Source organism: Parasteatoda tepidariorum, chromosome 1, assembly GCF_982258835.1.
Source record: "Parasteatoda tepidariorum strain Cologne lab strain chromosome 1, Ptep-v5.0, whole genome shotgun sequence".
Taxonomy (NCBI): domain Eukaryota; kingdom Metazoa; phylum Arthropoda; class Arachnida; order Araneae; family Theridiidae; genus Parasteatoda; species Parasteatoda tepidariorum.
This window is the reverse complement of record NC_141755.1, coordinates 99899651-99926589: the sequence shown is the minus strand read 5'-3', so window position 1 is coordinate 99926589 and position 26939 is coordinate 99899651. Positions and strand designations below refer to the sequence as shown.

Here is a 26939-nt window from a genome sequence, read left to right as displayed (position 1 = left end):
GCAAACGTTGCAGAAATGTTTGTTATTACCAAGTGGACATTTCTTTCTATGACCTGTCACTTAAGCTTTAAAAAGGTGGCATATGATCTACCACTTAAGCTGTACGTTGATTTCAGGTCCAAATATAAATATTTTAGTTATTAATATATTACAGGCAGAGCTATTTCGTTTCTGCAGAATAAACCATAATAATGAAACGTTTGAGCTACCACTTTTTATATTTTAGAAAAAAAGGGAATATTCCCATCAGAAAAATGAACAGTTGCACGAAACTCAATAGTTTTGAACGAAATGATTATTTAATTTATTTTAGAGAAATAAATGTCTAGCTGTCTTTCAAAGTAACTACATTATAGGAATTTCATTCAAAAACTAGAATTCGCAAAAGGCGAATAAAAAAACGTTCTATTTCTCGAAAATTTTGGGGGGTGCGGACTCTTATCCATACATCAATCGATGTTCAGCACCTTCTGCTGGGTGTGATGAAATCCCACTTCCATTCTGTGAACAGATAGCCTCTTGAATTTCGAAATTTTCACCCTAACTACTTAAGCCCACGCGAACAGGGCAGGTGTGCCCCCCTCCACCCCACTCATTCCTTCCGACTCCTCCCTTAAGTCATGATTTAAGAAACTATTCCGACTCATCTGCGACAATAACTAAAAAATTTCGGAAGAATCGGGGGGGGGGATGTAACGGCACCCCCTTTTCCTCAACACCACCTCTTCTCATCATCCCAGTAGATACTTTGCTTCATTGAGCCTTTTAAGAGAAACTTTTTGTTTTTAGATTTTAGTTATAGAGTCAATATATTATTTCCGTATATTCTTCCCCCCTTCCTCTTAGCTAGAGGTGTATTTATTGAGGGGGAATAGTGTCTGTTCCCCCCTCATTTACCCGAAACGCGTTTTTTGGTCTTTAATAGCTAAAGTTTCGCTGTTATTGTCTTTTCAGACCCTGGATATGTTAGATGTGATTTCTTATTATGCGAAAAATAGCGAGTTTTACTTCCAAGGTAAGAATTTAAAATATTCTTTAGTGCATTTTCTTATTATGCTTATTTATTTCCTGTTTTTTCCAGACATTTAAAAAAATAAAAAAAATAAATGCTAATTATTATGCTCGTATCGTCAATATATGTTATAACCGGCTCATTCTTAAAAGAAATTTGTGTGAAAATTTTGAATTATGTTAAAAATTATTTTTATAAAAACTTCTTGTTAACTTAATTATCAGAAAATATGCCTTAAGATTATTTCATTAAGGATATATATATATATATATATATATATATATATATATATATATATATATATATATATATATATATATATATATATATATATATATATATATATATATATATATAAAATCAGTTTACAGTTACCAATGTTCAACTCCGTAGCCTTGTAATTTTAAACGCAATCCAGAAGAGAAGGTAACTTTTGGATCAAATACTGTGAGAAATTTGCCTTCATGGAGGTCTTTTTTATGGAACTAACCGGCATTGCGTTATATGGAGAGGAAAACCACGAAAGCCTCCCCTCTTAGTCTGATGGCAAGGGGACTCTAACCCATGATCCGTCTACCACTAAGGATATTTTACGTCTGCTCTGTGGTCAGTGCGAGCCAGGGGCGGAATTCGAATCAACCAGCCATCGCCGGCATTCGAACCCGATTCACTGCATTAGGAAGCGAGTGCTCTATCCCCTGAGCCACCACGACTCTCTATCTTCTTTTGGTGGAGCTCCGACATTACTAAAAAAATAAATAAATAAAAAATTAATTCACAACTGTGAATGTACTAGCCAAAAGAAAAACTACGAATTATTTTGAAAATATTTAATGTTAATTATTTTAAACTGTGAATTTTTCTGAGTGTGTATATTTGCAGAAAAGGAATAAAAAAAACTGACTGGTGGTTTTCAAAAAATAGCTGTTACAAACTTTGAGAATAGTTATCAAAGAAATGTAATTCTTTATTCGTGAGTTGATATATTTTAGTTTTAATTTAAAAACTCGATGAAAAAAACTTATGGAATTTTTTTTACATTTGGGAACCTCTACCATTTTTACTGTCGGAACCCTAGGGTTCAAACGGAACAGTTGATCTAATTAACTTTTGAACTTCTTATTTTATTATAGAAAAAACTGAAAGTTCATATTTTCTTTATGTAAGCTCGAAATAGCATCTAAATCAAAATTTGTAACTAGAAGCGAAAATTCGTTACTGTACATTCGTACTTCTTTCGTTACTGTAATAATATTATTTGTGGGTTTCTTAATAAAAAATAGCGCAAATTTTTAATTTATTTTATAGGAATAACTGAAACAAACATTAGGATTTTCTCAGTATTTAGAAATACATATAAATTTGTTTCTAATTTTCTCAAAATCAAAAAAAATTTGAATGAATAGCTTCTAAAGAAAACTTTTATTCATCTTTCAAACTCCATATCTTCATATTGTATTTATATTTACATATAATTAATATTATAATATAATAATTTAAAATATTTGCATAGCATACCTCTTTTATTAGCCTAGCCTAGATTTTGAAATTATTTTTATAATTAGAAATATCGTATAGTTGAAAAACATGCTTAAATAATTAATTTTATTTAGTATCCACTATAATAAAAATTTTCACAATTCTACGCTAGTTGTCTTATTAAAGCTTTCAAATTAAGTTTTTTTTTTTAAAACTTGTCAAACAATTAAATTTCTGTTATTGTTTTTGAATTGCTTATTCTAGAAAAGAAAGGAAGGAAATATGAGAGAAATTTTGCGAAGGAGTTGAAAGTTAGTGTACCCTGTTCTAGATAAAATTATGAATTTCTTTCGAAGTATTTTATTTTTTCAAAACATAGTTTCAGATAACTTTAGTCTTGAAACAGTCGAAGAAAGTTGAAAAAAAATTTGATGTGTTTTGTTTTATACAAAAATCCTTTTTAATGAGCATTTTAATGATTAATTACTGGTGCACTAAAATAAATTACTTTTTTTTAAGAAATAAAACTTCTTTTTATTGCATACTAACTTGATAGGCCGATTAAATTATTACTTTTCGTTTAAATTTTACTTTTCAGATAAAATTAAAGGCTTATAATTAGGGCCTAATTTAGGGGATCGAGAATTAACCTTACGAATTGTCAGTTACCAAATTAGGTGATTTTTTTTAATCGAAATGAATGTCCTTGATGATTGACAGATTAAAATGATTCACAAACTGAATATATTTTTTCATTGATTGACCTACCAAATAAAAAACTATCAAGTATGAATAATTCAGCTTTCTTTTCAATTAAAAATGTTTCGTAAAAATGATTCTAGTTATTGTAGCGATGCATATTTTATAGCTGTTTGAAGATATTTTTTGTAAATCTGGAAACATTAAATGAAAAAATATTTTTTTTTTTTTTTAAATAACTCCAGAATTAACTATTGCTATCTCAAAATTATATATAAAGTTTCCTTTAGAAGTTATTTCTAGATATTATTATTTCCTATTGTCATTGATTTGTTTCAGGCATATGTTCACATTTTATGTACTATAGTATGTTTAAGGTTGAACCATAATATCAGTATCTTGAACCTTAATGCGGTGCAAACTTATAACAAACAACAATAAGGTGTTAAATTTAACCACGTTTCCGTTCAAGTAATGCCGTAGTCTAATGTAATCGTGTGTAAGAAGCACAATAATATGGTGCAACTTAGCAATATATTGAGGTAAAGGCAAATTTTAACAATATGGGTCAATACGCTCCAAAATTTATGATAGTATACATCCACTTTGACTGAATCCAAAATAACAATTGCGTTTTTGTGATTCACTCTGTACATCGATTTCTTTTTATTATTATTATTATTTAGTATTTTTTATTATTTTTTTGATTACTTAAGACGTATTTGATTCAATTTAATTTTATCTAACAATAGAATTAAAAGTTAGAAGTGAATTTTTTTTTTACAATTCCAATTTATAACAATATTTTTTTCTCCTCATATTTTTAATAAAGTTACTTGAATTAAAATATCATAAATTAGCGGATAAAAGTACTATTTCCTTGAAAATTATGCAAATTATGCAAATAAATATATTAATTTTTGCATCTAATATATACTTATATTCAATCAAACAATGCAACGGTAAGGTTTCTTGTTTTTGAATTAGTGAAGGAATTTCTGGACAAACTTCTTTTTAAAAAGTTAAAAAAAATGAACTAGTTTTATTCAAATGTTCCCACCCTCAAATAATGTAACGATTAAGTTTCTTGATTTCGAATTCGCGTAAAGAGCTAATAATGTTGGTGTAAATTTAAAAAACGTAGTTTAAAAACGAAAAATTAAAAAATGAAAGCGATGACTGACAGTACTCACTATTTAAATATAAATTTTCCTCTAAATAATGCGACAAAGCGATAATGATGTATATAAAATTGTCGAAAATAATGGAAGAGAAGTGTGCGCTCTAAATGTTTTGAACGTAAGAAGATTTTTCAGAATATTTAAAAGAGCGAAAACAGAACATTGTAATATAAGTCACTATATTTAAGAAAGGGATGAATTAAATCCAAGCGTTTGATTGTGAGGTTGCCAAATAATAGATGTAGAAAACATTCAGTGGCGTTTATTCTTTGGATAAGTAAATGCGGTATTTTAAATTTCAATGAAAAGAGTTAGAAATCGTATTTAACGGGTAATTTATTGAAATGAAATGCATTTTTCCCCATTTTAACTGTTGTCGGTAGGCTTTTAATGGAAAAGCGTGTTGTATTTGGATAATTGAAAGCTTTATTACAAATTTAACACCATCTCTTTTATGTTATAATAACGTTTAAATATAAGGTTAAATTACGATTGATTGAGAGTTAAATGTATATCTTAAACAAAGTGTCGATAGCCTTGAAGAATTATCAACATCACTGATACTGTAGAAGCAAAGTATTGATACATACATTTGATACTTTATAGTATAGTTACTAAATTTTGATTTATGTAGCAACTTGCTGTGTATATCGATAGTAAGTTATTATAATCGATATTAAATTGTGTTTTGGTGTTCCTCTTTCGGTAATTAAGCAATAATTAATTTACTGTAAGATGGCAATAATTAATTAGTGATAATTAATTTTGTGTAATTAGTTAGTAATTAATTCAGGGGTAAGTTGTAATTGTATAACTCAGTCAGTGTAACTCAGTTGTATAACTCAGTCAGGGGTAATTTATTGCGGTTTTGGCAATTACTTAAACACATAATATCCTAAAAAAATTTACTTTAGTTTATTATGGTTCTGATGAAGTAAAATTCGGATATTTAATTAAAAGAAAAATTTACGTAGCGATTCTAATTGACTGGGTAAATGCGAAATAAAAATTTTGATTTTTAGTTACTGTAATAGTTGGTGATTTCTGAATCTATTACTAGTCTTATTCGGTAACCTAATTTGGATCAATGACTACGTTTTTGACGCCCCATATAAATTATTGTGAACAAAATATAAGACTAGAATATCCACATCCGAAACTATCGTAAAGAATATCGATAATATCGTAAAAAATCATCCATGCCCAGAAACAAAAAAGAAATATCGCTGGCTGATATAGGAAATAAATATCAATACTTTTTAAGTGTCACTAAATAGACTAAAAAGAAAATTCACAAAGCTGTTTCTTCTTTTTTTTCCCTCTTTATGTCTGTGTTTTACGGTTTTGATATCACTATTCTAAGTATAGTTTAAGTAAAAAATAAAGTATTAGAATAAGAAATATAAAAATAGTAATAATTATATATTTCAAATAGATAAATATGTGACAAAAACAAAAACATGCTTGAAAAGAAGAAGGATTTGTATATATTTAATTATCAATTTTCTGTATTTAAATGTATTTTATACTATATTTTTCTTTAAAAAAAAATAAAAAAAATCTAATGTTCAGCAGAAAATGCATTCGGCTGTCAGGGTATTATTAAAAAAATATATCAGAATGATCGTAGTTACAGAAAAATAGAAGGAAATATCATATATATATTTTTATAGTAATTTATTTGTTGCTATTTGATTTGATACAAGCAACCAATTTTATAAAAAATTTATACATTTTATTCCCCGAATTTTCTTTGATCTTTGTTTTAAATGCATGTGTGGTACATTTCTCATGCGAGTTAAAATCTATTGGTAAGCAATAAATGCTTCATTTTTGTGCATCTATTGTATATTACAGCTTGTGTGCTAAAAATATACTTCTTGCGGCATAAAACATATCAGGTGATACAGCTGCTATGGAAGTAAATATTTTAGTCTAAATAAAATACTGTAAAAAATGTAGGGGAGAGTGGGGTCAATTGTAACATTTTTTACTTAACTATTTTTAACTAACAAAAAATCCAATATATTATTAGTATTAATTGACAGAAGTAAAGTAGACTATCCTCTACTAGAAAAAAAATAAATACCTTATTTTAAATGTTATTATATTAGTTATTAACAATTTTTGACAGTCGTGCACTTGTTACAATTGTCCCCATTTACGGGATCAATTGTCTAAAACATTGTTAATTATACATATCATAGTTGTGATTTATTTTTTTATTGATCAAAATAGTAGTTATATTTTAGGAGTAAAAATAATAATGAGCAGATACTTAAAGGGTTAAACTTTTGACTTTTAGGGGTTAAAAATTTTAATTTATGCTGTGAAAGGTGACAAATAAAATGATGCACACGCAGCATAATATAAATGATATAGGAAACTATTGATGGTTCTTAAGGAGTTAAGTAATGGTTTGTAAACATAAGATTATTTATTTTCAGCTGTTACAATCGTCCCTTGACTTATTGTTACAAATGTCCCCAAGACGCCATTTCAGCTTCGTTTGTTAAAAAAAAATGCTAGTTAATTAACTAAACTAATTTTTTTTTATTGAAATGTTAATTAAGGTGTCCACTTACATATTCGGTTAATAACTTTTATTTGTTTAAACAAAATTACTTTGTTACAATATAATATTCTAATACCAAAAAAAGTACTTACGTAGCGTGAAAATATGTTTTGTGATGTAACTCTTTCAAAAGTACATAAAAATGGTTGCCAGCAGGGGTGTACATGTAGATTTATTAAATACACCTTGTGCGCCACCTAGAAACCAAATCTAGAAACCGACACTCGAAATTTTTGCTCTGTTACAATCGTACCCTGTTACAATTGACCCCACTCTCCCCTACTGTTTGCTTAAATACATTATCTAGAATATTTTGTAGTTGTTTAAATATTGGTCACATGCGTTTAGTTTAAACTATATTGTAAATATCTTTTACTGTCTCGCAAAATAATATGATGAAAGAAATTTTTAAATATTGTTTTTTTTTTTGTCACATTAATATCATTTTCGTAATTTTTCATCAAAATTGTATCTTAAATCTTACATAACTTTAACGCTTTATAAATTTACCGATCATTTAGCACTTTATTAAAATAAAGCAATTTTTAAAAGCTATACGCCTTTATCTTAAAATTATACAGATTATATAATAATATATAAAAATCGTTTTGTGACAATATCATTATGATTTATAAATCGAAAGAACAATTCAATTTAACGATTTATTAAAATTAACGTAATTTTTTAAACTTATTTTTCTTCCTCTAAATCTAATATCTAATATATTGTTAAAATTGTTTAACTTGATTCTTTTTTAATAAAATGATCGTAGTTCTAAAATGTCACTATTCTTCTCAAAATAATATTAACTATAGCAAAAATTATTTTAACACTTGTAATTTTTTAAATTTTTTCTTCTTTTTCTGAAATTAACTCGGCTAATTTATTTTACTTCTAAAATTGTTTACATTTATTAAAAAATTTTCGTGATTTTTAAATGTTCATCTTTTTGTCAGTTAGTTCTTTCCCGTGGTTAAATAATTTTAACTAGGTAAGAAATAATTCAGCTTAATATCTTATTAAAGTGGTAATTTCTGTTAGTTTATTCTTCTTTCTCTGAAAATAATGCGGTATAATTGTTTTATTCTTAAAATTATTTAACTTGATTCTTTGTTCAAAAATATCGAATTTTTAAATGTTCTTTTTTCCCCCAGTTAGTTCCTCTTTTTCGCTGTTAAATAATTTTATCTAGGTAAGAAATAATTTAGCTTAAGACCTTATTAAAGTCGTAATTTCTATTAGTATATTCTTCTTTCTCTAAAAATATTACGGTTGAATTGTTTTATTCTTAAAACTACTTAACTCTTATTAATTTTAAATGGTATTCTTCTTTTTCTCAAAATTACATTGTAAAATAATTTTGTAATAACTGTAAAACTGTAATAACTGTAAAATAATTCAAATTCAACTTTATTAAAATTGCCTTAATTTATTAAAATCGCTTTTGCAGACGAAAAATTACAAATGTGTGCTTATTGTTTTGAATGCCATCGAACTAAAAGAGAAACTTAAAATATTTTTCCAAAAAGTCCGCGACACGTGTGTTGAAATGAAAACTTTTTATAGCCCCTCCCCTTTTTATCTCATCTTCACATTAATAATTATAAAAGTGAAACAGTTCTCTCTTCCTTTGGCCACGCCTCTTTTTAATTTATTTAAAATCTATGGCGCTTCCTTACCAAGTGAAAATCAAAGAATCGCCACTCCCCCGCTACCGGCTCAAGCCTCTGCCCTTCGCCGCACGCGCAGGGGTTGCTGCTGGCGGGCACATGCGCCGTAGAGTTCATCGTCTCCCCTTCATAATAATAGGTAGAGTCAGCAACAATTCAACGGAAGTGCATAAGATCGCGCACCCGAAGCAGATGCGATGCCCTTACCGCCTTTACCCTGCCCTGCCCGTCCCTGAACCCTTCCTTCTGCTGGGGTAAAAAGGGTAAGAGCGATCGCAGGATTCAGAGAAAATCCAATCATAGCTTTCTTAGGTGAAACGTCGATTAATATTTTTTCGAAGCTAAAAATAAGTATAAACTTTTCTTGAAAGTTATTTAAGTTTTTGAAGATCAATTTTAAATGTAATTGAGAAGTTGAAATTTAAAATTTTCGTTATACTAGGCGGTTGTGCAATATGTATTATAGGACACAACTTTCTTTTCAACTTTTTCTCGATTGATATTAGAAAAGAAAAAGGATATTCCTACATTATACGTCATAACTTCCGTGCTTCGAAAAAAATAATATAAAGCAAAGTTAATGTCCACTTTTATTGTGCTTAATTGTAAAATTTTTGAAGCGCAATTTTAAATGTAATTGAGAAGTTAAAATTTGAAATTGCTGTTACACCAGGCTGTTGTGCAATTCGTACTCTAGGACACAATGACATTTTTTGGATGAAACTATCAGTTACTAATTTTTCTTTTGAATTTTTTCTCGGTTGATATTACAAAAAAAAAAGGTTAATCCTAAATATTACATCAGAACATCCATGCTACTTAATAAAAAAATACAAAAGCAAAGTTTATATTCACTTTTATCATGCTTAATTGTATAATAAACACTAGTTTTCATTCTTTTTCTTTATTTAGAAAGCTATCAGCTCTGTAAGTTTATTACTTTCTATGTTCTGGGTATGTTAAGTTGTATGCTAATTTTTTAAGAATAAAACCATGAATATTAAAATAAAATAAAATAATTTACAACGAATAGCAATACTTCTCTATTAAAAAAATATTTTTTGTTTGACTTGAAACACTTAACACTGAAATTAGAATTTAAGTAAAGAATTTTGATAATGTAGGTTCTGTTCGAAGTTCTGAAAGTTATGAGATAAATATGCAACGCAGTCTTTTTTCGTTATTATTTATTTTGGCTCAGAATTAACAGTTCGCAAATAAACAGTGACCTTATAATTGATCACTCAAATCCATTAAAAAAAAATAAATGTCGCCGAAAGATAGAATTTACCTTGAACTTATCAAACTTGTCTTCCTTTGAAAATACTTTTAAAGAAAAGAACCTTTGTATTTTTCTTGGCTGTAAAAAAAAAATAAATAAATAAACGTTCTATAATTTTTTCGAGATTTTTAATGTATTACTTTTCGAAAATGTGTTACTCTATTTTAGGTTTTCGTTAGTTTAGGTTTCGCAATTTTGATTTTTTTTAATAAGATTTGAAAAATCATGTAGTTTAATGTAGAATAAATGCGATTATTTTTTTTTTTATCTCTAAATTATCCTTTAATGAAATAGGGAGGGCTTTAAAATAGTGAATTTTGGGAGTGATTTGATGGACAATACAATATTACTACAATATATTATTTAAAGGATAAAATAAGAGCTCAACAAATAATTAAAAATCGTAGCAATAAATTAATAGTTAGAAAGTAATGGTGATAATATTTGACTTTATATTTTTGTCTTCTATCAACTCTATTAATATCCAAAATATGTTAATTAAATATTGTTTCCCTTTTATTTTATCTCTTTTATTACCTCTTTTTTTTATTTCTGGGATGTATATATAGAAAGAGAAATTGTAAGAAGCTGTTTAGAGGAATTTAAAAAACAAATTTTTTTTAGAGGTAGTTTAGATTTAAATATCTATACGCGTATCAACATTTTTCGTCCAAAACATTTAAATTGATTTGATATTCACCTATTTTTATTATTACCTATAGAAAAAAAGTCTACATTAGATTATAAAATTTATATGCGCTTTAACATAAAATAAATCTTAAAAACATCCTTAGATTCTCCTTATGATATTTCTAATGTTAAAATGATATTTATTTTTGAACTTTCTTAATTTGTTTAATTATCATATCGACCAAAAAGTTTTGTAAATGAAAATTTAAAAAATAATTAATAAATTGAACTTAAAGGTAGAGAGATCTTTCCTGATCACATATCTTATTAAAAAGTAAGACTAGAGGAAATCGCAATCTCTCTACTCCTTACAAACAAAACTTTACAACAAAAAAACCAATTTAAAAAAAAAAAGAAGAAAAAAAACTATGTAGAAAACTTAACTTTGCGAACGCAAGGAAGAATAATTTTCAAGATTAGAAATATTGTGATTTTTTTTTTCTCAGCAATTAATTTCCTCGCCAAAAGCAAAATAGTTGAGAATTAAATCAACTATTCTAGAGCTTTAAGCACAGAAGCCATTTACGAACTAACAAAATAAAACTGTATGAATGTGAGGTATAAGAGTACTTTAAATAATTATTACTAAAATTAAATATTTCTATTTTGTATTAGTATTATTTTAAAATAAATTTATTATCATTATTTTATAATTAATGTTATATCATTTTTATTTCCTATGTTAATTGTGCCGAAATAGTCTAAAATCGTCAAAACTAAAATTGCTGAAAATTAACCTAGCACAAAACATCTCGAGGGGGCATTTGTGGGTTCGTCAATAAATTAAATTGTGTATGAATGTGGGGTTTAAAAGAACTTTAAAAAATATTGCTAAGATTAAATCTCTCGCTTTGAAACGTTTTATTATTAATTTAAAATTAATTTTTTATCATTGTTATTTTAAAATTATCTCCACCACAGTTAATAAAGCTACACCAGAATTAATTACCGCAATTAATAAATCAAGAATAATTCCAAGTTTTTAATTTTTTTTCATTATTTGTTGCCCTTGCCGGTGTACCTCTGGTAAGTAAAACACGTTTTCAGAAGATTAAAATAAAGATTTACTATATTCTTATTCTGTATTATTTTGCACAATAAATGAAATTGCGAATTCGCACAAGTTACAAACTCACATACATATAAACATTCTGCTTTATTTATAAAAGAAGTTATTTCATTTTTGATTTCTAATGTTAATTATTCCGAAATATTTTTACGCTTTCATAATTTGTTCACCTATGCACACGTATTTTCTTGAGACAAAATTTATTTAGAAAATAACTCAAATGTTTGCAAAATAACATGATAAAGAAACTAACATAATTTTTCGATCATTTAAGATAGCTTTGAAAATAAGAAATTAGTATATATCACATTATGATATTTTATTGCTTCAAAAATTGTCGTCTATGTTTCATTTCTTTTTTTTTTTTAAAGAAAAATGTATTCTGGTTTGAAAACTGCCTAAACAGCATCTTATAATTTTTGAAGATCACTCAAATAATTAGTGGAGAGTTTTTTGTTATTATTTTTAATCATTAGATTAACTGAATTGCAATATTTATGTTCAAAATACATTTTTTCTTCATTCAAGAAGAAAAAATGAAACTTGTTTCAAATCTTAGAAAAACACTTTTAAGAGCTAAAAATTAATGACTACTTAACTTGAGAAGATTGATAATGAAAACAGAGGGAGATCAAGAATTATTTTTTTAATCATAAATATCCTATTAGTTTTAAATTTGTTTTGTACCAACGGTACAAAACTCAAATACGTATTCCTTTAATTTTTGAACAAACTTTATATTATTCTTTAGCGGACATTAATACAATTTTTAAAAGTGTTAGATGCTATTACTGCTTTACATTTTTCACTGAGCATCTTCGTATTGCTTAATAGTTTTTGTAACCACTAGGCATTAGAAAAAAAAAAAAAAAAACGTTCATAACTCCTGAAAATTAAAGCGAAAATATCTCTTTAGTATGCAATTCACTGTGTCTTCCTAAACTTACCCTCTAATTTAGACGATATCTTCTTTTTAAGCTTGTTGAATACTTGCAAAAAAGAAACTAGTTTTAAGGAAGAAAAGAAAAGAAAAAAACATCATCGGGTCTCGCCGAAGAATTATCTTACAACACTCCCTATCCCCCCTCTCCTTTCTTATTTCTTTTTTACCTAATATTTTTTATTATATTATTCAGAGACAGACAATTTCGTGTTACATAGCTTCTGTGTATTTTCACAAAGCTGAAAATTAATTTTGTGCTGAAAAATTGGTTCAGTGGAAAGAGCATATCTCCTCGACTGGACATGCTGGGCCCCCCTATTCTCGAAGTGGGTGTGATAGGTTAAAAGAGGTCACGTGATGTATCAAATTCTCCTGACAGTTCGGCAATTTCCTATCCATGTTCATCTGAATCGGGATGTTAGGAACCGTGATCGATTAAAATGGATTCAGTGTTATTATTGATTACAAGGTACGTGCTGTAGAAAATAATATCTGCTCGCGTTATTGCCTCGTGATTTGCTTGCTCAACATCACGTTCTTTACAACCTCAGAGTTAAATATGGAACATGTAATATACTTGATTCAAACATCGGGACGTTTTTTAATATTTTTATTTCAGAATCAATTTTCTATTTCAGCTTTTTCTAATTATTAAGTTCGTACACACGACCGGAGGCATAAATCTAATTTATTTAACATATAATTGTTAAATAAATTTAAACTAGAAATCAACAATTGACTAACTAGAAAAGTAATCTAACTGTACGATTTAATCTCGGTCTACCTAAATGAGAGTCTGTCTGTTTATGAGTCGCTTATAGACTCCTAAATCATAAATCAAACCGAAAGTGAGGAAATTTGGCATTCATATAGTTCAAGGCATGATTAAGGTCACCGTCGACAGTAGAATGCTCTACGACGAGCCATTCTAGCGGGATGAACGAAAATTGTCTGATTGGTTAAGCGTTAGTCCTTGTTTTAAATTTAATCATAAGTGATTAAATTTTTGAATATTTAAAAGGTAAAATCAGTCGTATTTTCTAGCTTACGGCTCTATTTCATCAAATAAGAGCACATGTACTTTAATATTTAATTATTTTTTTATTGGTTGCGTCAGATAAATTCAATGAACAACACTACATCACCAAATTAGTATTCCTAAAGCTATCTGATACCACGTGTTTATTTTGTTTATAGCAATTCTTTTAAAATGTATTTCTATAAAAGTAAATAATTTAAAAATCAACGGTAATTGAAATGAAAAAAAAAAAAATAGTTATCTATTCATAGCCGAAATTAATGGAAAAGTGCTTTTAATTCGTATAGAAGAAACTGAAAAAATCGCCATACTATTATTAACGACAATGATGCTTAATTAATTTACGCAATATATATGCATATTGAAATAAAGGAAATAAGCCATGTGCAAAAAGCAAAATTAATGGAGTAGTATTTATTCGTCTAGCGCAGTGATTCTCAACCACTGTGCCGCGGCACTTTTGTGTGCCGCCAAATTTTTAAAATGTGTCGCCAAATATTAGAAATGATACAATAAAAATTAAAATGCTTTTTTTATTACGAGTAAAGTTTAAATTAAAGAAAAGTGTATATTATGTATAATATCATATATATATATATATATATATATATATATATATATATATATATATATATATATATATATATATATATATATATATATATATATATATATATATATATATATATATATATATATATATATACATAATATTATATATATATATATATATATATATATATATATATATATATATATATATATATATATATATATATATATATATATATATACATAATATTATATATATATATATATATATATATATATATATATATATATATATATATATATACATAATATTATATATATATATATATATATATATACATAATATTATATATATATATATATATATATATATATATATATATATATATATATATATATATATATATATATATATATATATATATATATATATATATATATATACATAATATTATATATATATATATATATATATATACATAATATTATATATATATATATATATATATATATATATATATATATATATATATATATATATATATATATATATATATATATATATATATATATACATAATATTATATATATATATATATATATATATATATATATATATATATATATATATATATATATATATATATATATATATATATATATATATATACATAATATTATATATATATATACTTTTACAATTTTTCCGGGCTTTAACAGCGTGAAAATCTTTGTCATCGATTGTCTTGTCTCTGACAATCTCAAAATAAGTTAAAATAAGAAGGAAGCATTTAAATTGTCTATGGCAATTTCAAAAAATGTTGAAATAAGTAGAAAATTTAATGACCATTAAAATTATTAATTAACAAAAGAAAGAAAACTAAATATGACTTTCAAACGGAAATAAAAGCTAATCATTAAAGTAAGCTATGCAATTAATAGTTATAAAAGTGAATTAGCAAAGGATAACTAACAAAAAAACATGCTAACAATTAATTAGCAAAAAAACTAGTTAACAAGAAATCACACAAAAATAGCAATGTAGAAAAACTAACAGTTAATAACTATAGAAAACAAGTTAACAATTAATAACTAGCAAAAAAATAAATAACTGAACTTTTAAACTAATTTTTTTTTTATTGTGTGCCGGCAAATTTCGAAATCGTTAAAATTGTGCCGCCACAAAAGAAAGGTTGAGAATCACTGGTCTAGCGGAATCGTAAAAAATCGTCATACTATTATTGACTAGAATGATGCTTAATTAATCTTGGTTTTATGTATTAATTGAAATAAGAAAAATAAGCTATGTGCTAAAAAGCAAAGTTAATGGGAAAAAGGGTTAATGGGAAATTTGTTTAGGGGAACCGTAGAAAATTACCATGCGCACAGGACTCCTAAATAATTTCGGTAATATGTAAGGGAGAGTGGGGTCAATTGTAACATTTTTCACTTAACTATTTTTAACTAACAAAAAATCCAATATATTATTAGTATTAATTGACAGACGAGTAAAGTAGACTATCCTCTTCTAGAAAAAAAATAAATGCCTGATTTTAAATATTATTATATTAGTTATTAACAATTTTTGACAGTCGTGCAGTTGTTACAATTGTCCCCACTTACGGGGTCAATTGTAACAGTTCATAAATTCAACTAAAACATAGTTAATTATACATATTATCATAGTTGTGATATATTTTTTTATTGATCAAAATAGTAATGATATTTTAGGAGTAAAAATAATAATGAGCAGAAACCTAAAGGGTTAAACTTTTAACTTTAAGGGGTTAAAAATTTTAATTTATGCTGTGAAAGGTGAGAAATAAAATAATTCACAAGCAGCATAATATAAATGATATAGGAAACTATTGGTGGTTCTTAAAGAGTTAAGTAATTGTTTGTAAGCATAAGATTATTTATTTTCAGCTGTTACAATCGTCCCTTTACTTATTGTTACAATTGTCCCCGAGACGCCATTTCAGCTTCATTTGTTAAAAACAATGCTAGTTAATTAACTAAACTAATCTTTTTTTTCTGAAATGTTAATTAAGGTGTCCACTTACATATTCGGTTAATAATTTTTATTTATTTAAACAAAATTACTTTGTTGCAATATAATATTTTAATACCAAAAAAAGTACTTACGTAGCGTGAAAGTATCTTTTGTGATGTAACTCTTTCAAAAGTACCTAGAAATGGTTGCCATCAGGGGTGTACATGTAGATTTATTAAATACACCTTGTGCGCCACCTAGGAACCAAATCTAGAACCCGACACTCGAAATTTTTGCTCTGTTACAATCGTAACCTGTTACAATTGACCCCACTCTCCCCTACTACTGATATTATGGTAATTGGTGCAGTTTTGATAAGAATTCTGAAATGGGTTATTCCTTGTTTCAGAAAATAATTTTTCCAAAGACAGTGTATTAGTATTTTAGTGAATTCGAATTAAACGAATTTTTTTTCCCACCACAATGTATGTACATTTTAAACGGTAAACTGAAGGTCAGATAGAAAAATGGTCATGCTTCTAAGTCCTTATCATGGTCTTATAAGAATTCTATTTGTTTTAAAATTTTCTGTTTTAGTTTACTTACTACCACTATTTTTCACATGAAATTCAAGTGTTGAAAGGGCTATGTAATAAGTACGAAATATACTAATATAAGTACTATTTTATTGATGAAGTATTGTATTGATATATTTCTTGGTTATTAAAATACTAAGCAGTAATACCAATGCTGTAAAAATGAGTGTTTTACGGCTCCTCGAAAGGTATATGTACCGGAAAAAATTACTTGATAGTGTTAAATTATGACTATCAGGAGTTGGCCACTAGCGATTACATCATGCCAAGTAATGCCAAATACAGTTCATCTTTCTTCTGTTAAGAGCTACAAAAACAAGTTTTGCTTAACTTATTAACGTAAAGACATCTACTAAATTAAAATGAATAAAAAAAAATTAAATTATTTTAGCTTTATTATTTAATGAACTTAGTGGAAGAACCAGGTAAGTAACATTTTCGGTGAGGCTATAATCTGGATGCGAAAGGAAGTCGTATGCGAACTGTTTTATCACCAATTTTTTAGATGGCAGGTCCTCCAAGAGTCTATCCAAAAAGTCCTGCAAGATGGATACTTTGTACTTGATCCAATAGTTCTCTTGTTATCGGTTTTGGGCTCAAAACCACAAGGCTATACAGTTGAACATTGATAGATAGTCGTTAAACCATGCCGGTTATAAAAAGTAAACGAAGAGGAAAACGAAGGTTATATGTAGTCCAAAATAAATAAATAAATGAAATAATTAGGCCTAACTATTTTGAAGAGGATACAAAAAGTGCCAATGTATATAGGTTGTTAAAAACATCCCCTTTTTTTTAAAATTAATAATACATTAATTAGAATAACAACAGTTTTATTTTTGCCCAGTTGTTTAAACTAGCGACCAAAGTATTTATTTATTATTTAAAGTATTTATTTATTATTATAAGTATTAATTTAACAACCAAAGATACGCAATATTTCCAAAGTACAGCAGTGTTCTTTTTTTACCTCATTTCAGTAGTCACCTACTGTACAGTTAAAGTTACACCAGGTGTTGAGTTTCAGATGCTCTTTGCCTTTTTATTACTTGTTAAACTAAGCCTCCGAATCTTTATTGAGGATTAATGAGTGGAGATTTGTGGTCAAAATCATGCCACAATCCTCATATTTACGATTCTGAAAGAACTCGATTTTCCTTTTGTGGCTACAGATGTGTTGTGAAATGGTGTCAGGAATAGACCTTTCGCCACTCTTAGCCAAGATGCTCATAAAATACAATTAAAGAGGTTGATTTGGCGATGCCGTCGCCTTCTGGCATTTCTAAAAGTGGTTTCTATGTTGCAATTATGATACAACCTTTCTAAATACGAAGGATACATTTTATGACCCCCTAAATTTGATAATACCTTTTGATTTGCGCAATTCATTGTTCAATAATTAAATCCGTTGTTGTTAAAAGGTTCCGTTAGCAACGAAGATATGAAAGCTACTATAAAAGAATCGGGTAATTTGAACGCGAATAAACTAAAACGTGAATGAAATTAATTTAAATTTATAAATTAAAATATTTAATTATGTCCTAAGTTTACTATGTCCTTTGTTCACATTTATCTCAGTTTGCACGTTGTCCACTTTTAACTAGCGTTCTCGATCTTGATTATGCAAATGGCCCCAGATGACGTTACGATGTTTATCCCGAGATCGATTTATGTTGGAAAATTTAGAAGCATTATTTATTAGCCTAAAAATATGCAACAATTAAGAAATTATAATCGATTTTGATATTGATATAAAAGTCTTGCCAATTTGGACAATTTTTTTTAAAGCTATTTGGCGGCTTTTAAGTTCGGACAATTCCATTCAGCAAGATAGTTTAAAAATGGACTCTTGCCTTGAGTTAAATGTTTTGACTGTGTTTTTTAAATTTGAAAAATCATACAAAAATTTATTCCTATTACTTTGTGCTGAGGCTATACAAAAGATTATCAAATCTTTTGTATGGTCTCAGTACTTCAGAGTAAGCTGTACGTTGATAATATGGTCACTGATCTCGCAGAAACCTATAATTTACAGGCGTCAGTGTGATAAGACTGAAATAGTATTTTAAACCCTAACGAATTTCGTCAACTTTTACAAAACAATTTGGTACGTTGTAATTGAAAAATTTGATTTTTTTTTCTTCCCTCATTGGAGAGGTTGCATTGAATTTTAGTTTCCTGTTTCCTCCCATTTCTCATTAATTGTTTCTTCACTTCGCAACACAATGAGGAAAAATTTTATAAAATCATCCAAGCGTACCCTGAACGAAAATTTCAGATTAACTCTCACTCTCTTAACGCATTGGCAGGATTATCTATCAGTTGTATCCGACTGTTTCCTAATTGGACCTTCTGATTCGAGAAATTTGACTTCTGTCCAATTAGATGGGCCAAATTCTGTTGGAATTCATTTTTTCGTTTCTCGAAAGCCAATGAGCTGTTAGGCACCGGACAATCATTAACGGCAGACACGTTACATTGTTTCATTCTGTCCCCGCTTCATGCTTCTTGACAGGTTGATAAGAGTTACATATAGATGCCTTTTTTGTTATTTATCTTTTATTAAGTATATCAGAGAAATTTCCACCAACAAAGAGAAATAATAATAATAGTAAAACTGAGAACTATTTCCTCTAACCAGTGGTCCATGAAATTATTTACAAGCAGTCGTTGGGAATGATCACCAGTCCCAGACCATCTTGACATGATGAATTAGCCATAACCAAGAATGGAGATTTCTTTTTTGGCGTCCCATCAGCCATTGGCTTTTCGCTTTTGAGATCAGGAATATGGGCAAGGCAAATTAAGGAAAGTTTTTGACTGAGATCGCACGCATCATTTTTTTTCTGCGGAAGGAATTTCTTTAAAGAAAAAAAAAGAAGCTCTTTGAAGGTTTCTGGATGGATTGAGGTGGGATGGTTTAAGTGCACCTCAAGACATTTCCCAGTGAAGCGACCAGCAATTTTCATTTCACCTGAGATGAAAAGCGCGACAGGCAGCTTCCTGGTGTGCTATTATGAGGACATTATTCACAGCATCGGTTACCAATCATGATTTGCGGACACTCATCTCGATCTGTGCTGATCGGGTCTGCGATTATGTGGTCAGAATGACACCGTGCTAGATGAGTGATTTATAATCAGTTCTGATGTCACATACACTGACAATCTTTAATTTTTTTTTTATTTGGGAGTTTTTACAATCTTAATCTTTAACTTTCGCCATATAGTTTTATATTATTGCTTGATCTACGTCTTAAATAATGAAGTTTTTGTTTTATACTTGATGTTTTGTGTGAGATTCTATCTGAAGTCTGTGGTTAGAATGTCACCGTGTAATTTGATTTATAATCATTCTGATTACACAATTCTCGATTATTTTTATTCTTTTTTTTTCCGGGAATTTTTTTAATCTTTAAATGCCGCCACCGAACTTCAATACTGTTGCATGTTTTTGTCTTAATTGAGGTTTTGAATTTTCAGTTTTATATCTGATGTTTATGTATGGGATTTTATTTTAAGCTTCCGCTGGTGCTAGAAGAAAGAGACAATTTTTGGTATACATGTTTAAACATGTCTAGCCGTAACTAAGAATGGATAATCCTCTTTATTTTTTAACTTTTTAATTCTAAATTAAAATAAAAAGTAATTTATAATATAAGAATAATATTATGAAGTTCTATTATTTAAAATTCGAATTCGAGTATAAAAAAAACGATGAAACCTTCCGAAAAAGAAAATTATTGAATACTTAAGTTATTATGAAAATTTTTTGAAGCAAATTTGCAAAAATTGTTCTACACGAAGAGAAAACCGCGTTAAAATCAGGGCAACAGATAATTACTCTTACCGAAAAAAAAAGTATTAAAACTTTTCACCAATTTTTTCCCTCTGATTTAGTTACTTTGACGAAAATGACACGAAAAGTTTCTTAAATTGCAACTTTTTAAGTTTTTTTTTTTCCAACAGTTATATTCTTTTGGAAAAAGAACAAAACGCCTTAGCGTTCAGTTTAAAACAACTAATTTCGACTTTTTCTTCTACCGGAATCATAATGATTATCTTTTAGCTACCAGACTTCACGAGTTTACCCTAATTAATTCCAACACGCTTCTAAAAATGCCAAATTTACAAAATTCTTGGAAATCGACATGGAAGCCTGCCCTAAAATTGAGTTCATCAATATGTAATCGAAAGTAAGCTAAGAAAAAAAAATAAGGCATTCGGAACTGTGAGCGAGGCACCGAAATGAATAATCCTAATGATTCTGGAATCGATAGGACACACGCAATGTCCTGTGTTCGAACTATTTGTCCTTCTGGGTGCTGCCCTATCTAGTGGTAAAAACTGTTATTTTCGACGATTCGTCGGGGTAGATGATTAGCACGCCATGACAGAAACTGATCCGCTATTCCAGAAAACTGTTATTAGTGACAAAACTGCATTTAGATTAGACGTCGGAAGAACAACACGAATCCTTTTGTAATAAACTCCAAGCTAAGTCCATAGGCTTTTCGGCTACCTTAATCCAAAAACACCGCAGTCTAACTAAGAAGGGGGGGGGGGTATTTTTGTCTGGTGTTCAATTTTCAAAACAAAATTTGATTTGTAACTACAACGATGTGTAAGGAAACGATGATGTAATACGTACATGAAAATTTCGTAGCTTTTTCACCAAGGAAAGTAATAAAAAAGCTAAAAATTAAATGGAGTAAACTGAAAAAAACTGAAATTTTTAACTCCCTATACCAACTTTCTGTAAAAAGTTACCTGAATCTAAGAACGCACAAATAGTTTAATTATTAAAAAAAAATATTAATTTTCTTTTAAAAAACGGTTATTTAAGACGATTTTCCTCGTAGATGAAAATCATTAAAACTGATTAATATTTTCCTATTTTTGAAAAATTTCAATAGACCCTGGCTAAAAAGAATACAAGTTTTTTTTTTCTTTTTAAATGCTTTTTACTTTGAACTGTGGATTTTCCTGTTTCTTTCACAATACACTTCATATTGATATTTCACACAATTTCACAATAACCAAACAAGCAGTTGGCTCAATGTAAGCAAAACTTAATGTAAGTCCTAAATTACTTTTATTATCTCAAACAGTTATAAAAATAGCATTTTTTGTATAGTACACTCTCAGCAGTGGCGTACTATGGATGCATGGGACTAGCTCTTCGATTGGATACCTCTGAAAAGAGCCAGGGTGCAAGAAATATCTAATTTAATAATAACATCAGAAAGATATTTATTTGCACATAAAAATCTACATTCGTAATTTAAACTCATTTTTGCGCTCAGATGTACGGAATTTTTCGGACGGTAAAATTTATTTCGTTTTTAAATTTATTTTCTTTATTTAATTTTATTTATCACGTAAAGAATATTTAAATTTATTACTTTTCTTTTTTGAAAATCATTAGATATTTTACTTGAGCCACACATTTATTTGTTAAAAAATTCAATATCATAATAAAATGATTCAGTGAATAATGATAAACAGTCAATATCATAATAAAATGATTCAGTGAATGATAATAGTAATAAAATGATTCAGTGAATACCCCCCTTTGGTCCCCTTTTTACCCCCGTTCTTGACTATCAAGCACTATATTGGTAAGTCTTTGAAAAATCGTTTCAATGTTTGAACAAAAATATTAGTAAATATTTGTCCCGAAATACGAGACAAGCATCCTAAATGGGGTGTCAATTTGAATCATGTCTTCATTCAGGTGGTATGCTAGTATCGTGTAATAATGTTTAAGAAGTTAAGTAATTTGGTTCTATTTAGCACCTTGTTATAGTTGCTACAGATTTGAATTATGTTCAACGTGCATCAAAGTTTGTGGGAGTGTATATATGTTTGAATATTTTTGCTAGTGTAAAATATCACTGAAAATTTATCAATTTATAAAAGTTACTTTTTCGTCAGTTATTTCCTTATATCTACGCACAATTGTGAATAAAACTGACTACAGGACAAAATTAACAGTTGAGACTAAATACAACAAATGGCAATTGCGAAATGAGCCACTTTTTTTTATTTTTTTTTTATCGAAAATGCACAATGCTTTCTTTTAGATTCGCTTTAGTAAATATTTAATAACGCAAATGGCGATTAAAAAATTGTATGTCAATCGCCACCCGATCACCACTTTTTTTAAAAAAAAATTTTTAATCGAAAATGCACACCATGTGCATTTTGTTATTCTTATTATTTGTAACTAATATGACATTATTATAATTATCTGTCATATTTTGAAAATAATCTTGTTTCACGGATGTTTCTTAAAGTTGGGGAATATTTTTTCTGTGTATTCTCCGTCACCCTGATTAACAACTATATCTGAATCTATTATTTACTATTATTGTTATCCAATTCCTACAATTATTTCACACTCTCCCTATTATCTTGTTCACATTTTCAATCGTTAATAAAATACTTTTTATTGATCCACTCAAGTTCAAATACATTTTTTTTTTTGAACTTGCAGTGGATGACACTTGGTGTTAAGACAGTTTTTTTTCAAATATTAATTCATTCATTCAACAGGGATCAGTGTAAATCGAAATGGAATTTTCTGATGGGTTAAGCGCTAGTCATTGTTTTAAATTTTACTATAAGCCATTCAGTTTTTCACATACTTTAAAAATAACATCAGTGATAATTTCCAACTGATAGCTCTATATGAACAAAAAAAAAATAGTTGATTGCGCACGTTTAAATATTTAATTATTTTATAGTCGCTGTGTCAGATAAATTCATTAAAGAACATTGCGTGGTAGCACGTGTGGTCCACGTGATCAAATTTATACTTTTTTAATTGGGTATACTATAGCCTACGTCACAGGTCGTGTTATTCCTACTAAATTTAACTAGTAAACAGCATTTTCTGCGAACCTGATTTCTAGCAACAAGTAAACATTAAATGAAGTGTGTTGTTATAAGTCGCTACTCGGCAGGTTGGAATTGTATTAGTCTAGTTCCTCTTGAAATAATTTATATTGTTGTTTTATCCATACCCTCCAACTGCTACGGAATTTCCGTAGTTTCAGAAATCTTCTTTTCTGACGGTAGCAAAATTAATGTCTTAATATTCAAAAAAAATTAATTTTAGCGTAACTTGTCCACTATTACTTATAAAAGTGCAGGCCATATGGCTAGATTCTTAAGTTCTGATAAAAGTTTTATGAGAGATCCATTTGCTTTAGAAATTTCTACTTTGGTTCGCTACCACTAGAAAGAATTATTTTCAAAATCCTCATAAGTTGGAGGGTATGGTTTTATCTAAGTTTATGATTTTAGTAAACATATTTAAAACTCAGCTTATTAATAAAACTAAAAGGTAAATGTTATTCCTAGTAAAATTTTCGAAGTTGAAGTAGTTGTGTTTTTTTCATATTATACCCAATTGTCTGATATCACGTGCCATTTTTTTTATTTATTTATTTTATCTTTAATCCCTACTATTTAGAGCCCTTGAATTATTCTTATCTTGGTATAGGAGCCTTACTACTATTAGTTCTCACTCACTCTCTCTCTGTATATATTTATATATCTTGTTCATATTTTCAACGTTAATAAAATACTTTTTAATCGTCTATTCAAGTTCAAATACATTTTGTTAAATTTGTAGTGGATGACACTTGACGTTAATACAGTTTTTTCAAATAATTAATTCGTTAATTAAATTTAATTAATTAATTTTAGTTTCATATGCGAGAAAAGTTTTTAATTATTCAATAAAAAGTAACTAAAATAGAAATTTCTTTGTTCACCTAAGTAGGAATTCACTTTAATTTTTTTTACTTGTTAGTAATGCTTCTTTTTATATTCTCCTTACAAGATATTTTAATCTTATAAAATCCTTAAAAAACAGTAGCCACATTTATTAAAAGGTAGCCACTGTTAAAAATGCCAACAAAATGTTGCCCTATAGTGTATACAAAAATGTCTAAGAAATAAATGTGCTGGCTAAGATAAGGAGTCCGGTTAGTTTGAGTATTCCTTTCGTAAGCCTCATCCCCTCCGTCTTCATTAAGTCACTCACGTGGTGGGGACATTGTTATTATGGGGCACATAAACTCATCTTTGCAATGACAGTTCTGTCATGTTTAAAGTGAAGCCTCGCGTAGAATCAGTTAGAATAATGTGCTACGAACATGAACACAAAGAAAATACAGGAGGTCATTAGATTCGCGGTAGGTAGAGAGGCACTATCCAAGACAGATGTTACCTCACTTCTCTCTAATATATACATTTCTATGAAAGATCGAAATCTACGACTGAGAGAAAATTTATGGTCAGAACTACCAGAATGTGGTAGCATTTACCGTGTTTCTGGCTTTTTCATAAAGCCGTAAAGCACGGTAATTTTTACCGGAAACGCTGTGGTAAAACGAGCAATAAAATATCGTTTAATACATTTAAACCCCGCTATAGTGAGCCTTCAAGGGACCGAAATTTCGGTTCACTATAACCGGGACTTCACTATATCCGTACTGCAAGCAGTTTTAACTAAATTATGTGCAACTCCCTTTTTTGACACATTGTTTAAATAAATGACCCAGGAAAGGAAATAAAAAAATGATTAAAAAACAATCTATAGTAATAAAAAATGTGTTAACTTTTATTTTTTTATTACTCTTCGTCTTGCGTACAAAAAAAAAGTTAGGGATGGGAAAGTGAGATAGAAGAAGCAAACAAGAAAAAATGCTTCTGGCTACATTCCACTCAATGAGTGGTTTTAAAAATGTATTTTACGTAAAAATTTCAAAGTTACCAAAAAATGAAGGGGAAAAAAATCAGTCGAAGACGGAAAAAAGTTCATAAGATCCAATTTCCTCTCTTCTATTGGTTCACTATATCCACAAAAAATACTATATGTGTAGGGGAGAGTGGGGTCAATTGTAACAGGGTACGATTGTAACAGAGCAAAAATTTCGAGTGTCGGGTTCTAGATTTGGTTCCTAGGTGGCGCACAAGGTGTATTTAATAAATCTACATGTACACCCCAGCTGGCAACCATTTTTATGTACTTTTGAAAGAGTTACATCACAAAAGATATTTTCACGCCACGCAAGTACTTTTTTGGTATTAGAATATTATATTGTAACAAAGTAATTTTGTTTAAACAAATAAAAATTAGTAACCGAATATGTAAGTGGACACTTTAATTAACATTTCAATAAAAAAAAAGATTAGTTTTGCTAATTAACTAGCATTGTTTTTAACAAATGAAGTTGAAATGGCGTCTTGGGGACAATTGTAACAATAAGTAAAGGGACGATTGTAACAGCTGAAAATAAATAATCTTATGTTTACAAACCATTACTTAACTCTTTAAGAACCACCAATAGTTTCCTATATCATTTATATTATGTTGCTTGTGCATTATTTTATTTGTCACCTTTCACAGCATAAATTAAAATTTTTAACCCCTTAAAGTTAAAAGTTTAACCCTTTAGGTTTCTGCTCATTATTATTTTTACTCCTAAAATATCACTACTATTTTGATCAATAAAGAAATATATCACAACTATGATAATATGTATAATTAACTATGTTTTAGTTGAATTTATGAACTGTTACAATTGACCCCGTAAGTGGGGACAATTGTAACAACTGCACGACTGTCAAAAATTGTTAATAACTAATATAATAATATTTAAAATCAGGTATTTATTTTTTTTTTCTAGTAGAGGATAGTCTACTTTACTCGTCTGTCAATTAATACTAATAATATATTGGATTTTTTGTTAGTTAAAAATAGTTAAGTAAAAAATGTTACAATTGACCCCACTCTCCCCTACTGTTATATGTGTATAGCAAGCCATGGGAGCAAACATTTCGTTCACTATATGCGGGAGTTCACTATAAACCATGTTCACTATAACTGGGTTTGGATGTAATATGTTTTTACATACGTTTAAAATTTGGTAATTTTATACCGTAGAGCATATTATAAAGATCATTTATCTGGTTAAATTTAATTTTCATTTCTGTATTTTTACTAAATGAGTGACGATAAAAACTATAATTTCGAAAACCAGAACTTCCTGTAAATCGTTACCATAGGAATGGTTTAAATATCGTATATATCGGCTTTACTACCAGAACTATTTTTTTTTTTACCAAATATTTCTTTACCATAC

The 26939-nt window shown here is 28.2% G+C and overlaps 1 long non-coding RNA gene across 2 annotated transcripts in view; it reads left to right on the top strand.

Moving 5' to 3' along the window:
- LOC107451852 (uncharacterized) overlaps positions 1 to 26939 on the top strand; it is a 204140-nt gene that overhangs the window by 48813 nt on the left and 128388 nt on the right. For both annotated transcript variants that reach the window (XR_015428582.1, XR_015428583.1), the window contains exon 4: positions 955 to 1015. This is a non-coding gene — a long non-coding RNA (uncharacterized LOC107451852). The remainder of the gene's footprint in view (positions 1 to 954; positions 1016 to 26939) is intronic.